This window comes from Argiope bruennichi, chromosome 10 (assembly GCF_947563725.1).
Source record: "Argiope bruennichi chromosome 10, qqArgBrue1.1, whole genome shotgun sequence".
Taxonomy (NCBI): Eukaryota; Metazoa; Arthropoda; class Arachnida; order Araneae; family Araneidae; genus Argiope; species Argiope bruennichi.
The window spans coordinates 98,427,933-98,442,616 of NC_079160.1; the positions used below are offsets into that span (position 1 = coordinate 98,427,933).

At 31.8% G+C, this 14,684-nt stretch overlaps 1 long non-coding RNA gene across 1 annotated transcript; it reads right to left on the minus strand.

The window, feature by feature from the left end:
• Nucleotides 1–4,038: 4,038 nt before the first annotated feature.
• On the minus strand, nucleotides 4,039–12,904 carry LOC129989191 (uncharacterized). The gene is made up of 2 exons (XR_008785735.1): nucleotides 12,465–12,904; nucleotides 4,039–4,298 (listed from the first exon to the last, which is right to left on the minus strand). It is a non-coding gene; the product is annotated as an uncharacterized LOC129989191 (long non-coding RNA).
• Nucleotides 12,905–14,684: the final 1,780 nt, after the last annotated feature.

Sequence of the window (14,684 nt, forward strand, 5' to 3'; positions counted from 1 at the left end):
TCCTTTTTTAAAATACACATTTATATGGTTGTTAAAAATTCGCTTGCTGAGAAAGAAATTGATTTGAACAGAATTGTTTCAGTAATTGATGGTGCTTCAAATATGGTGGGCCAAATATATATATATCTATATATATAATGATATTTTAGCACTAATTTCAATTTAATTAATTTTCAAGATTTTATCTTAATTTAGCCCATAGTAACTTCATTCTAAAATATTCTGTTATTTCGTGATCCAATTCCACTGTCTCTACTTAATTAATTCAAGAGAAGCTTTGTTAAATTGCTGAATCAGCTAAAAGTCTAACTTTCCCACACTCCACGTAAAGAGACAAAATACATGCTGACGATACAAATTCTTTTTTAAAATCTCCTTGTGTTTCCCCTACCTCTTCAACGCGTGTAACGAAAATCCCTCTCGAAATCTCATCTCATTATATATTAGCATTATGAAGAAAAATTTTCCCTATCCATATCTCATGTTATAAAAGACGAGGGATAATTTATTTCTCGCTTCTTCCCCACTTCGGCTTTTGTGCTGCGCTGTGGCAGACGCAGACGTCTTGTCCGCGTCACTGCTTGTAAATAATTATGCTTTCCTGATGGATTAAAAAGTATTTGAAAATGTAAAGTCTTTTCACTGTCTTCAAAACTGCATCCTGCTTCGAACTAAATAATATTATATATATATATATATATATATATATATATATATATATATATATATAGAGATAGATTTTATAGATATTGATAAAGGTCATATTATTACAGGTAATTTAAAAATTATTGAATCCAACTCTTTAAGAGATTTGATGGGAAGAGGAACAAAATTTAGATTAAGAGAAAAAATAAACCATAACAAAATTTTGATTTCTATTGGTAATGATTTGGATGTTTTTATTGCCAAATTATCTAGAAAATACCACTGGCCTGCGGAAGGTTTCGGGGAATGGAAAGTGAGAATTTTAAAGGAAATTAAAATAAAATTGAATACTGATTTTGACAGATCTAAAGAACGTGGGATTTATTTTAGTAAAACATTAAAAAATGAAATAAAAAATTTAAAAGAAAAATTTGTTATTACAGTAATAGATAAATCAGCAAATAATTTCTGTTTAATTTGTAAATATTATTATAAAGAACTTTTAATTAATGAATATAACTCTAATGCAACTTATATGTTAAAGAACACCGGGAAAAAGGAATTAGATAAAAGAATGCTAGCTTTCGCAAAAAAAACCAAAACTAAGACTTGCTCTCTTAACTATCCTTATTTATTCCCAACAGTTAAATTTCATAAAAATCCATTAAAATTCAGATTCGTAACCTGTAGCACTGGTAGTTATAATTACTATACGGGTAAACATTTCTTTAAATACTTAAAAATTATCCTGGACAAAATAAAAAATGAAGACAACTTTATTATTTCTAGTAACAAAGAAGTATTGGATTTTCTTAAAGATAACAACATTAATAAACTTAATACTTTTGATTTCGAAAATTTATACACTAATCTACCTCATGAAAAATTAATAAAGGTCTGCACTTTTATATATGACGAATATTTAAATGAAAATATCATTCCTAAAAATAACTGGCTTGAGTTATGTAATTTTAATATTACTGAAAATTACGTGTTTAATGGTATTAATTTTTATAAACAAGTCAAGGGCATTCCAATGGGGACAGCTTTCTCAAGTGCTTTAGCTAATATTTTCCTGCATTACTATGAGAAAAAATAATTAAATATAATTTAATAAACGGGTGGAGATATATTGATGACCTACTTTTGATTAACTTCGACAATACTAATATTATTACTAATTGCTATCCAAAAGATTTAATTCTAAAAGATACAAATATAAATCAACTTGAGGCTACCTTTCTGGATTTAAAAATCGAAATTGCTAATGATAAAACAATAGTTGGTATATACGATAAAAGGGATGATTTCAACTTTAAAATAACAAAACTATGTAACTACCATTCCAATCTAAACTCTAAAATTTTCAAAAATCTAATTTTCTCACAAGTTAACAGGATCAAAAGGGTTTGCAATAATAAAAATTCTTATATTGAAGCATCAAATATCCTCCTTAAAAATTTAATTAAAAATGATTTTCCTAGAAATTACTGTAATGTCAATTTTTTAATTAAACAAGGTATGGTTTGGGATTAATCTTTTGGCTTAAATAAAAATAGAAATTTACTTGCATATTGGATCACTCAATAGATGGCGCTGGGTGCCTACCTCTGTTTACATAATTTACCGTTAACTTTCAAAAACAGGAAATCACAATCGATTGTTTAAAGTTTCATTCACTGTTGGATGGTATGTTCTGGCCTTTTCGTTTTTAATTTTAATTTTAATGCTGTTTTTGTTTTTATTGTTATTGTTTTTATTGTATTTTTACTTTGTGGTTTTTTCTAATTTGTTATTTTGTATTTCCTTTCTGTTAAAATGGTATATCTCTTGAGCATAATTTCGGGGGATTTTCGGGTCACGAGGAATCATTATTAGACTTAATGTCTGTATGTCCTCACAGAAAAAATCCCTTTATTTGAATCCCTGCCTGAGGGTGACCCTTGAAAGTCTTCAGGCCGGATTCTTTTTTAATATTTTTTAATAATTTTTTTGGTTTAATTTTTATTTGATTTTTGTTTTTCCTATTAACTTGATTCTAATACTTTTGTATATATATATATATATATATATATATATATATATATATATATATATATATATATATATATATATATATAGCAAAAGTAACAATAATGGCATAGGTTTGAAGTAAGCGAAAAGACTTTAATTGAGGTTATGTGGATGAAGTAAACTTGGTGTATAATGGCTTACAAATGTATAATAATGTTCGCTGGTTGAGGCGCGGGAACGTATTTCAAAGATTTGTTGACTGCTTGGAAGAAATCAGACTGTTTCTGCAAAATGAGGGGGAAATGGAAACAATATTCACAGTTGTTGGGTATTATGTGGCTTTCAAAATTGACGTTTTTACAGACACATGCCAACATTTCAATGAATTGAAAATAAAGCTTCAAGGCACAAATAAAACAATTATCGTTCATGATGGATCTCATTCGCGTTTTTGGGAACGATATGTTTTCATGGAATGCATGATTTCAGGAACGATATTATTACAAGAAACTACAAGTACTTCCTAAATTTGAAATATATATCAAAGATTTAGATGTACATGAGAAATCAGATGTAGAAAAAGTTATTGAAAAATATATTTCAGCAATTGATTCTTCAATCAAGGAATTCTCAGCGAGATGTTCTCAGTTCTAAGAATTATCGGAAATGCTCACATTTATTATGTACCCTGATATGACTTCATTTGATAAATTGAATTACTCCCAATTTTTTTAGTTGGATATTAAAGAATTTGAAACGCAATTGATTGATTTCCAGTCCATATAGATTCAAAAATTTATTGAAATGGGGAAAAAAGTTAGAATGGATTGAAACAAAAAGATGAACAAACAATATAAGTAAAAATGCCAGTAACGAAATGTTGGAAACATGGAATTCGATTCCAGACACATTTAACTGTTTGAAGAAGCTGGCTCATGCTATTTTAATCCTATTTTCCTCCACCAATGCCTGCAAGCCATTATTGTCAGAGGTAAGTAGCATTAAAGACTCTCTTAGAAACCGTTTGACACCAATTCAGCATGCATTCTGCTAAAAGTAACATCTTACAATCCTAACATAGGTTATTTGTCGTCTAATCTGCAAGCACAGAAGTCACACTAACGTTATTTTAATTTGAATTACTCGTATAACTAAAACCTTTACTTCTATACAGTGCAAAATGTATTGTTTCGTAGTAAATAGTTTAGTAATAGTAGTTTTGAGTTGTTAGTATTTAGTTTTATTATTATAACAATAATCACAATGTCGGCGCTGCCGAGCTTTTTTATTAATTCTTATTTCTCATCAGAAAAATTAATAAGGCAAAGACTGCCCTTTTAGTAAATAAATGTAAACGAAAATAATTGGCCTGACACCATATTTAAATTTTTTGATAACATTTAATTGACGTAGGACGAAACATAACATATAAGAACACTATTACAAAATTTAGTACGTTAACATCATAGAACTTTCCAACATCCATCCACCTTCTCTCTCGGCCGCGTCTCTCCCGCCGTCCTTCTTCTCCACCCTCTTCCCTTCAGTTCGTTTTCTGGTTCCAATCATCCGCAGCGCCCTCACACGCCGCCCCTAAGAGAAAAACTGGTCTTCAAACGGCAAAAGTTTTTCTCTGATTCCTTTGGACAAAGTTAATAACATATAAGGAAAAATAACTAAACGAAATAAGAACATCTCATCCACATATTGAAATAACAATGAAAGCTCCGAATATATATATATATGAAAAATAATTAAACGAAATATGAACATAGCATACATATATTAAATAAAAATGAATACATATATTGAAAATAATTAAACACAATAAGAATATAGCGTACATATGTTGAAATAAAAACTGAACAAAACATACATTAACACAATGGATATTGAGAACTAATTTTAACAAGAGAAAGAACTAATGTTTAGTTTGTAGACGAGATAAAGCATCAGCGTCTTTGTTTAAGATTCCAGGACGATGAGTAATTTTGTAACTCCATCGTTGCAAAGCCAATGCCCACCTAGTTAATTTAGGGCTTTTTGGAGTTTTTTCAATTAAGTATTTTAATGGATTATGATCAGTTACGATTTCTACCGTAGTTCCATGCAACCATTTATCAAATTTTTTAAATCCAGGGGTGTTTGTGGGACCCCAAAAAATCCCCTGAAACTTTTACGGACTTACTACCGGTATTTTGGAGTTTCGAGAAGGGGGGGGGGGGGAGAAATGAAAAATTACAATTATGAAATATTGAATGACCTAATTATAAAAGTTCAATGAATTACTTTTTTTGCAAAATTAATAACCATAAATTTTCAAACATATAAACTACTACATTTTATGCAAATATTTTAAATTACCTGAATTAATTCTTTAAAAAAAAATTATCTAATTTCTGCTGCTTTTTTTTATTTTCGGATGTTTGTGGGCTTGTCTTTCTTTTGTGGTGAACTTCATAATTGCAGGAAGATTGACTTTTATTTTCCTCATTTACAGTTGAAGAAATTTCCTCGAGAACTGCACATGCAGAGGTAGAAGCAGTTTGCTTTTCTGCTAATGTAGAAGGTTTTTCAGAGACTTTTAAAGGTGACTCATCTGAAATACATGTTTTTAAGTCCTCTTGATATGTTTTCCAACTTCTGTTCATATTCAGTAAGAGATCTTTGTGAATTGGATCAGTCATTGGATTTTTTGAGCCATATTTTTCACATGAGGTTTCTTTAGAAGCCATTAAATCATATTTAATAGTCTGCTCTGCATCTAGGGAATCAATCTTAAGAGAGGTTCTATAGTCAGTGACAAGTGTATCCATTAAGTTGAATGCACTTTCCACTAATGGGCCATGGAAGCAGCTAAGGCAGGCTTTGACCAATTTAGGCAATGTAGGATACTTATAATCATTTGTGAAATCATCTTTTAAATTAAAAACTTTAGGCCAATATTTATCAATTGTACACTTGACTTGATTTCCACTTTCATCAGATGTGTAGAGCATTTCTTTGGTGATATCAATATCACTCTAGTATAACCTTATTTCAGCTTCTACTTTTGACTTTTCATTATCACTAAAAATATGGGACATAAAAGATGATAATTTTTCAAAAGCTAATATTGTACTGGTTTTACCTCTTAGCTCTGGATCTAATGCTGTAAAACTAATTAGATATGAATTTTTAAGGGGTAATTTCTGTTTCATATGCTGAAATTTCAAAGTGAAATTCTCTTGCGTACATAAATAAAAAAATATTTCAATAAGCGAAACGAAAAATTTACACGTGCATCAATAAATGAAACGAAAATTTTACACAGCGGAGAAAAAAAAGTTGCGAAGCGATCAATGACAAATAGCTAATACGGCGAAAAATCCCCCTTCTCTACTTATTGGCGCCACGCCAGGAGAGATAAGACCTTTGAACCCAGAGTCACGTGATCGCACATCTGGTCGAACGAAGTCTCTCCCTTTTTTTTCTGCCGCGCCTACTTGCCGAAAAGAATCCAGAAGAGAATGTCCGAGAAACGGGGGAATGAGTCATAACTCGCAATAAGGAAAGAACAAAAGAGAAGTTTTTTCTCCCTTTTCACGCATTATCACTGCCTTTGGAGAAAGAAAGGAAAAGTTTTCACCACACACGCTGACCTTGCGTTTTCTGCTTTCAAAGCAAACAAAATTACCCAGATCAAATTAAATAATTCATTATTATTCCTACTTCCTTTTGAACGACGATCCCCGGAATTTCCGGGTATCGAAGTTCAAAATCCCCGGAATTCCGGGGTTTCCCCGGAGCACAAACACCCCTGTAAATCCAAACAAAATAGCATAAGCTTCCTTTTCAATAGTTGACCAATTTTTTTGAGTTTTGTTAAATTTTTGGCTTACAAATGCGATGGGTTTATAATTTCCCTTTCCATCCTTTTGGGTTAGACAACAACCAACTGCATAGTCAGAAGCGTCTGAGTGAATTTCGAAAGGTTTACCAAAATCAGGGGCATTTAACGCTGTCGCCTCACATAAAGCTTTCTTCAATCTAAAAAACGATTCTTCTTCGCGTTTTCCCCAATTTACATCTCCTGATTTTTTCCCTTTGGTTAGTTCAGTTAGAGGAGTTGCAATTTCCGCATAATTAGGAATATAGGATCGATAAAAACCCATTAGTCCTAACACAGATCTTACTTCCTTTTTCGTCTTTGGCCTTTCTAGTCGTTTTATTGCCGCAATTTTTTCCTCGTCTGGTGCATGCTTACCTCCTTCTATCTTATGGCCTAAAAATTGTAGTTCTCGGGCCGCGAAAGTGAATTTTTTAAATTTTACAGAAAACCCTGTCTTTTCTAATTCCTGCAATACCTTTCTCAGATGAATTAAATGTTCGCTCCATGTTTTGGAGTACACTATTATATCGTCAATGTAAGCTTGAGCATAACTAGAATGGTTTCGAAGAACACTATTCATTATTTTTTGGAATGTACCCGATGCTCCCGACAGACCAAAAGGCATAACCTTCCACTGATATACTCCGTTATGAGTAGAAAAAGCTGTTAAAATTTTGTTCTCATCATTCATTTTAATTTGGTAATATCCCTTTAGCAAATCTAGACAAGATAACCATTGAGCCATCCCCGCAGTAAAAACTAATTCTTGTGTATCTTTCATGGGGTAATTAGGAACTTTTGTTACAGCATTAAGGGCTCTATAGTCAATACACATTCGAATGGATGCGTCCTTCTTTGCCACGCATACTATAGGATATGTAATGTCTGCATTCGAAGGTTCAATCAAGTGTAAGTCCAACAGTTCTTTCACTTATCTGTCCACCTCTGCTCTATAAGACATTGGAACACTGTAGGAATGCGGTTTCCGTCTAGTAATATTGGGCAAAAGTTCAATCACGTGCTCCCCGATTGCAACTGGTTGCACTGGTCTTTCGAATAAGGGTTCAAATTCTTTTAATAATGTCTCCAATTCTGTTTGCTGCGTAGTTGATAAGTCAGGTGAGGCTACGGATTTTACTTCCTGCCAAAAGGAGTCTTCTTTCAATGGAGTATTTACGATGTCACCAAATTCTTCTTCTCCTTCAAATATGACGTTCACACTTCCGGAGCTAGCAATAAATTCTCTCATTTTATTTTGATGCACATGCCTCAGACTACCATCAGGCATCTTCACTAAAAATGAATGTTCATTCTTTCGTGATTCGATGGTACATGGACCTTGCCATCTAGCTAAAAGCTTGTTTCTAGAATCAGGTAATAGAACAATTACCTTGTCTCCTGGATTAAAGACTTTCTTCGTAGATCTCAAATTATAATAACGAGCCATTCTTTCTTGCTGTACTGTTGAAATCAATTTTGCTTTCTCAGCTGCGTCTTCTAGCTGCTTCTTAAGCTTTTCCATGTAAAGAGGTACTGGAGTAGTATCCAACTGCAAACCCTCTTCATCTGCCACCCAAGTGTTCCTCAGAATAGATAAGGGTCCTTCTGGTTTTCGTCCATATAACAACTGAAAAGGTGCTACGCCGGTCGTGCTGTTGGGGACTTCTCGATAGGCCCACAAAATGAATGGTATTTTTGTATGCCATGTACGTGGCTCTTCCAAAATGACATGATGTAGCATGTGCTTTAACGTCAGATTAAATCTTTCTACCAGGCCATTCGACTCTGGATGCAATGGTGTCGAAAATCTTGGGCTGGATCCCATTCTTTTTTCAAACTCTTGTGTCAAACTAGCATTGAAATTAGTCCCATTGTCTGATGCTATTATATTAGGCACACCTGTCCGCATGAAGATGGTTAACAGTGCTTCACATGTAGCTTTGGCAGTTAGACTGGTCAGTGGTACTGCCTCAGCCCATCTCGTGTGTTGGTCAACTAGACATAATATATACCTGTGACCTTTTGCACTAGGCGGATCTATAGGTCCAATGATGTCGATGTTTACCACTTGGAACGGCAATTCTGGTCTTGCCACAGGAGTAATTGGTACTCTGTCCTTTTGATTTATTCGCCTTGTCAACTGACAATCTTTGCATTGTTGGCAAAAATCTCTGACATCTTTGGATATTCCATGCCAGTAAAAAGAATACCTTATTCTTTCAGCAGTTTTTCTTGCGCCCATGTGACCTTCAAATACCGAACAGTGAGCTAAATTTAGAACTTCAAGTCTACGCTTCTTAGGCAGAACTAGCTGAGCAACGGACTCCCCTAAAACTTTTTCTTTGTGAAACAAAAATTTATTATGGAAATAATATCCTCCGGACTTTTCATTTGCACATTTTCTAGCATATTCCAAATTTGGACAATCCACTTGATCTTTAAGAAATTCGTCCGACCTTGATAGTTCTTTAGCATTCTTTTCTGAATTTTCCACAGAAAATGCCCTTATTTCTTCACTTCCCAAGACTGGGTTATCATCACTTGTTTCATCGACGATTTCTCTATCTTTAATTGTCTTCGGTTCTGTGTCCTTTTCGGAAATATCAACGAAATAATTTTCTTGAACACCCTGCAGCTTGTCCCTTATTTCTGGGGGCAACAGTACATCAGCCACCAGAGTAGGAGCAACTGCACACAGCACTTCTTGGTGAATCATGTTCCCGTCCTCGCCAACGATGACACCCATTGGAATATTGACAAGAGAACATTTCTCTGCTGGATCAAAAATGCCTTTTATATAAATTGAAGCCTTATCTTCAACAGGAAAATCAGTCAATATATCTCTTCTGACTACGGTTATTTCAGTACCAGAATCAATTAAAGCTGTTGCAGGCTTTCCATTCACACTTATACGTATCTTTTCTAGATTACAAAGACCTTTATCAAGAGAAGTTCGTCTGTGAGACATCACTTTAGCCACTACTGCCGTTTCTTTAGTTACCGGTTCTGGATCCACGACAGTTCTGTGAACATTTGCCTTTCTTCTACTATCTTGATCTGAGTTCGTCTTTAAAAGTTTGGGACAGAACTTCTTTACGTGACCATCCACTCCACAGAAATAGCAAGTAAACTTTGGACGGTTTTTCGGTTCGTATCTATTCCGTGTGAAACCTTTATCTTGCTTCATCTGTTTAGGACTATTATTATAGTCTCTGTTATCACGGCTAAAGGCGTTATTTCTAACATTTACTTGTTGATGTGCCTTGGGATTTGGATTCGATGGTCTCCGATAAGTTTTTCGAATACACTCGTACTCGTCTAGCTTGTCTGCTAAATCTTGGGGTTTGGCTAATGTCCCCCACACATCAACAAAATGGTCACGAATCTCTTGTGGAACTCTCTTCTTTACTTGATCCGTAATGATCAAATCTTTCAGTCCCTCCAAATCTGTGACATTCAAAGCACTTATCCAGCCTTGAAAGTAATTTGTAACTTCATAAATGAAATCTTTCCAACTCTTCTCTGGATTTCTTTGGTGCTGAACAAATTTCTGCCGAAAACCTTCAGCATTCAATTTAAACTTCTTCATCAAGATTTCCTTCACATGTTCAAAATTAAAAAATTCTTCTTCTGGAATTCTTGCGATCAGTTCCACTATCTCTGCAGGCATGAGAGGTATTAAACATGACACCCAGTTTTCCTCATCAATTTTCAACCTCTTGACTTGTCTCTCAAACAATGACATATATAAGACAATGTCACATTCTTTTTCGTCGAATTTCGGCATGAACTTGGAAATTTCAATCTGCGGATTGATATGAAATTGTCCACCACTAGCTGAACTAGCATTAGATGCAGCCATTCCTGCTTCTATTTTTTTCTTTTCCAATTCAAATTCCATCTCTCGCTCCCTTGCTTCCATCTCTCGCTTCCTTGCTTCCATCTCCATCTGCAATTTCAACTCGTTATCTTTCTTTGTTGCTTCCATCTGCAATTTCAACTCTTGTTCCTTTCTTGTAGAGATTATTGTTTCTAGTAAAGTTTTCACAAATTCTTCTTCATATACCTGACTGCCAGTGATTAATGTTTTTAGCCCATATACTGTCATATCAGATTTCGGTTCCTCCCCCATTTCAGTTGCCAACACTATAAGATCACACTTGATACCCTTTGCCAAAAACGCCATTATTAAATAATAATTCTGACCCGAAAATAGAAATTTACCCTGTTTCTTTTAAATTATACAAATACTTTTTTGTTGTTTTAAAAACGCGCACCAAGAATTCTGTTACTGCGGAGATACTCTTTACAATATTGAAAAAAAAAAAAAAAAAAAAAAAAAAACTCAAATGAAAATAAAGTAAAATAATAATAATTGCTAACAATATTATCTTGATAATTTTTAAATTCATAAAACTTATTTTAACAATCTAAAATGCAAGTACATGTTCCAAATAATTTCTGTTTTATTTGAAAACATTTCTTAAAATATTAAACATAAAATGGTTTATGCACTTGCGACAAACTTTTTATAATGTAACACAAATTAACTTTTAACAACTTTTGTTGTCGTTCTATTTCACAACAATAAAATATAATCTCTAATACAACACTCCCTTTATACTTATATCAATAAAAAAAAGAAAATGCAAAAGTAATAAATCTTCCATAAATAAAGATCATTCATATTAAAATATTTAACCAGAATTATTTATTTGAGCTGTAGTCAAATGTTACGAAACAATAACTGAAAGAATTTAGTACATAAACAATCATAAAATGAAGAGAGTATTAGAATGCTTTCCCGAATAACAGCAAATAGTATTAATTCTAAGAAATATCCTTTTAATAAAAAAAACACAAATGGCATAAATTAGATGATAAAAAAAAACCCATAAATCTATTTTTTCCTTTTACTTATTTCTTGTTTTCTTTTTTTTTTTAACGGCCGTCAACAGGATTCATAAAACAAGAATGATTTATCCGGAACACCGGAAATACGTATATCAATCAGAAAAGTATTATTTTTAAAATATCTTTCGTTCGGAATCGAAACGAAAGTGTTACTGGTAATTATTTTTCAACTAAAATACAGAATTATCAAGCACAAAATTCAATTAAACATATCACTTATTTACTAGAATACAGAATAATCAAGCATAAAATTCAATTAAACATATCACTTATTTAAGACAACAATCAAAATAAATTCTTTAATGTCCAGAATATCTGAAAACAGAACATAAATATCAAAACAAGTGAAACAAAATCTCGTAGAGCTTATTATTGTATTTTCCAAGAATTAATTCGTTGCAATGTTTATGGAACAATTACTTTATTATATATTTAAAAAAATATATCAAAAGAACAACAGTTTTATTCTTATAAAAATAAAAATTATAATAAAATGCTATACAATTATTTATGACAGCATTCACCCTTTCAAAACGAAACGATAGTGACAACAGTTGTTCAGCTCATTTCTTGATAGAAATAAATTTTTAACACAGCATGTTTTAGTTTTATTTCTCTAAAAGGTACAATAATCAACTTTCTTTTTTTTTTTACTCTCTTTATTTTACTGACGTAAACTATAATTAATCATCGTAACCACTGACGCGGTATTATCACTGACGTAACAAATCAAATGGCAAGTTCCAGGCGGAACAAAGTATAAACTATAATAAATTAATACTTATTTGTGCTGTAAAGATATATTAAAAACATGTTAGAAAGTGACACAACATGCAGAAGTTAGAAATCTGGATATCTGATACAACAACTTATATTCCTGACGGAACAAAATCACTGACGTGATACAACAAATTATATTCCTGACGGAACAAAATCACTGGCGTGATACAACAAATTATATTCCTGACGGAACAAAATTATATCTTTACATGCGCACCAAATCAGTAAACATTTAGCTTACCTGAGTTCCTTTAGCTACTGCCGTAACTTCCTTCATTACATACCTGGATTCGGTGGGTTAACTCGATTTCCTTCTGGATTAAAAGAAAAGATAATAGACACCTTCATTAAACCAGATCCCGTTCGCTGCCACCAAGATGTCGGCGCTGCCGAGCTTTTTTATTAATTCTTATTTCTCATCAGAAAAATTAATAAGGCAAAGACTGCCCTTTTAGTAAATAAATGTAAACGAAAATAATTGGCCTGACACCATATTTAAATTTTTTGATAACATTTAATTGACGTAGGACGAAACATAACATATAAGAACACTATTACAAAATTTAGTACGTTAACATCATAGAACTTTCCAACATCCATCCACCTTCTCTCTCGGCCGCGTCTCTCCCGCCGTCCTTCTTCTCCACCCTCTTCCCTTCAGTTCGTTTTCTGGTTCCAATCATCCGCAGCGCCCTCACACACAAGTCAAAATTATTTGATGGCACGTCTATACCTCATTAAACATTTCTTTAGAAAAAATGGCACGTTGATCCATAAAGGTTTGCCACCCCTGGCATAGCGGATGAAATAACAATATGCTGATGTGAACATTTTGAAAATTTTCTTATATATTAATCTTTTGCTGTTAAATTTGGACATGCATAACAATTTTGATGTCACACTTATGAATGAATTATTCTATTCAATAAAAATTTCAATTTTAAATTAAGATCATATTATTCAATCGTATTAAAGTACACAAGTAAATTTCTAAATACTTTATATATTTCATGACAATATTCTAAATGAACAAGCTGGTCATCAAAAGCGGCTAGAATAAATAATAAGATGAAGCAAGTATTTTAAAAGGGTAATAAAATGTAATAATGTATATGTATTATAATATATAATACATATATAAATGTGTATACATGTGACATTCACATATTAACTAAATTTTCCCAATAAATACATTTAAATTGTATCATTCCTTTTATTATCAGCTCAAACTTTTCTTGCCTCTACTTTTAATTTCTTACACAATAGTGTTTTATGATAGTTAATTTTAAGTATTTCTTAGTGCTATTAATTATAATCAAAATATGTGCAATTTTAATAACTGCATAAAACAAGAATTTTTTTTTAGATCATCATGCAATATTTTTTGTTTCATAGGATAGATTTTATTATATGAGATTTTACAATCTTACACCAATGATAAGTAATGATGCACACCAATTATATTTTGTGTGAAATATAATATGTCATAATTTACTAAAAAACAATCTTTTATAGTTTTATTGAGGTTTAATTTAGTTTTTGTTAATGAATGTGTGAATAAAATTATAAATTTTTAGTAACCACAATTTGATTTTGAAGTCAATTTATTTAAAATCTTAGAGTTATACTAAGTGACAGGAATGTTAAAATAACAGCTTAGAACAACAATTTATAATTTAATTTTTTTTTTAATGTTTAACTTATAGTTGCAGAGAAATAGTCCTTTGAAATTAATCTTTTGAGATATTTATACAATTGCATGAATATTTACTATGATTTATACATATTAGAATTTTAAATATTATTACAACATTTGCAGGAATAAATAACAACTGCATGTGAAAAAGAAAAACTACCAAAAACAGAATTCAAAATAAATGCCCATAATTTCAAAAAAATGATACGCATGCACATAATTCTGAACAAGCACAATAGTAAGCTAAAAAGTAAATATTCCTTTTCGTTTCTTAAAAACTAATTTATATCTCACTACATCATTTCAATATTGCCATATTATATATATATATATATATATACATAGCATTTAAGAAATGATTGCAAAATTTAGCTTGTACTTTTTTTCTTTTTTATGGAGGAGGGGGAGGGGGGGGGGCTGGAACAGTTAAATTCTAAAAATTAGATCACTTCCATTTTTCAATGTTACTGTTCATTTCAGGATACCATGACTAGCACTTTTGGATGACTGTTCTCCACAAAAAAGTTATATGCGTTAAGATGAGAATATTTTGGGAATCCTTTATTAAGCTTTGACTTTAATTTCTATCCTATTTGATATATATTCATTTTTGTTCTTGCTTTTCGTTGTTTTGAACCACATTTTATTTTGAAACATGTACATTTTTTTCTCATATGGCTGGTTCCAATATCAATAAAGTAGACAACAAACAGAATCTTTTTAGATTTTTGATTATTTTCTACTTTTAAAGTTTAAAACCAATTC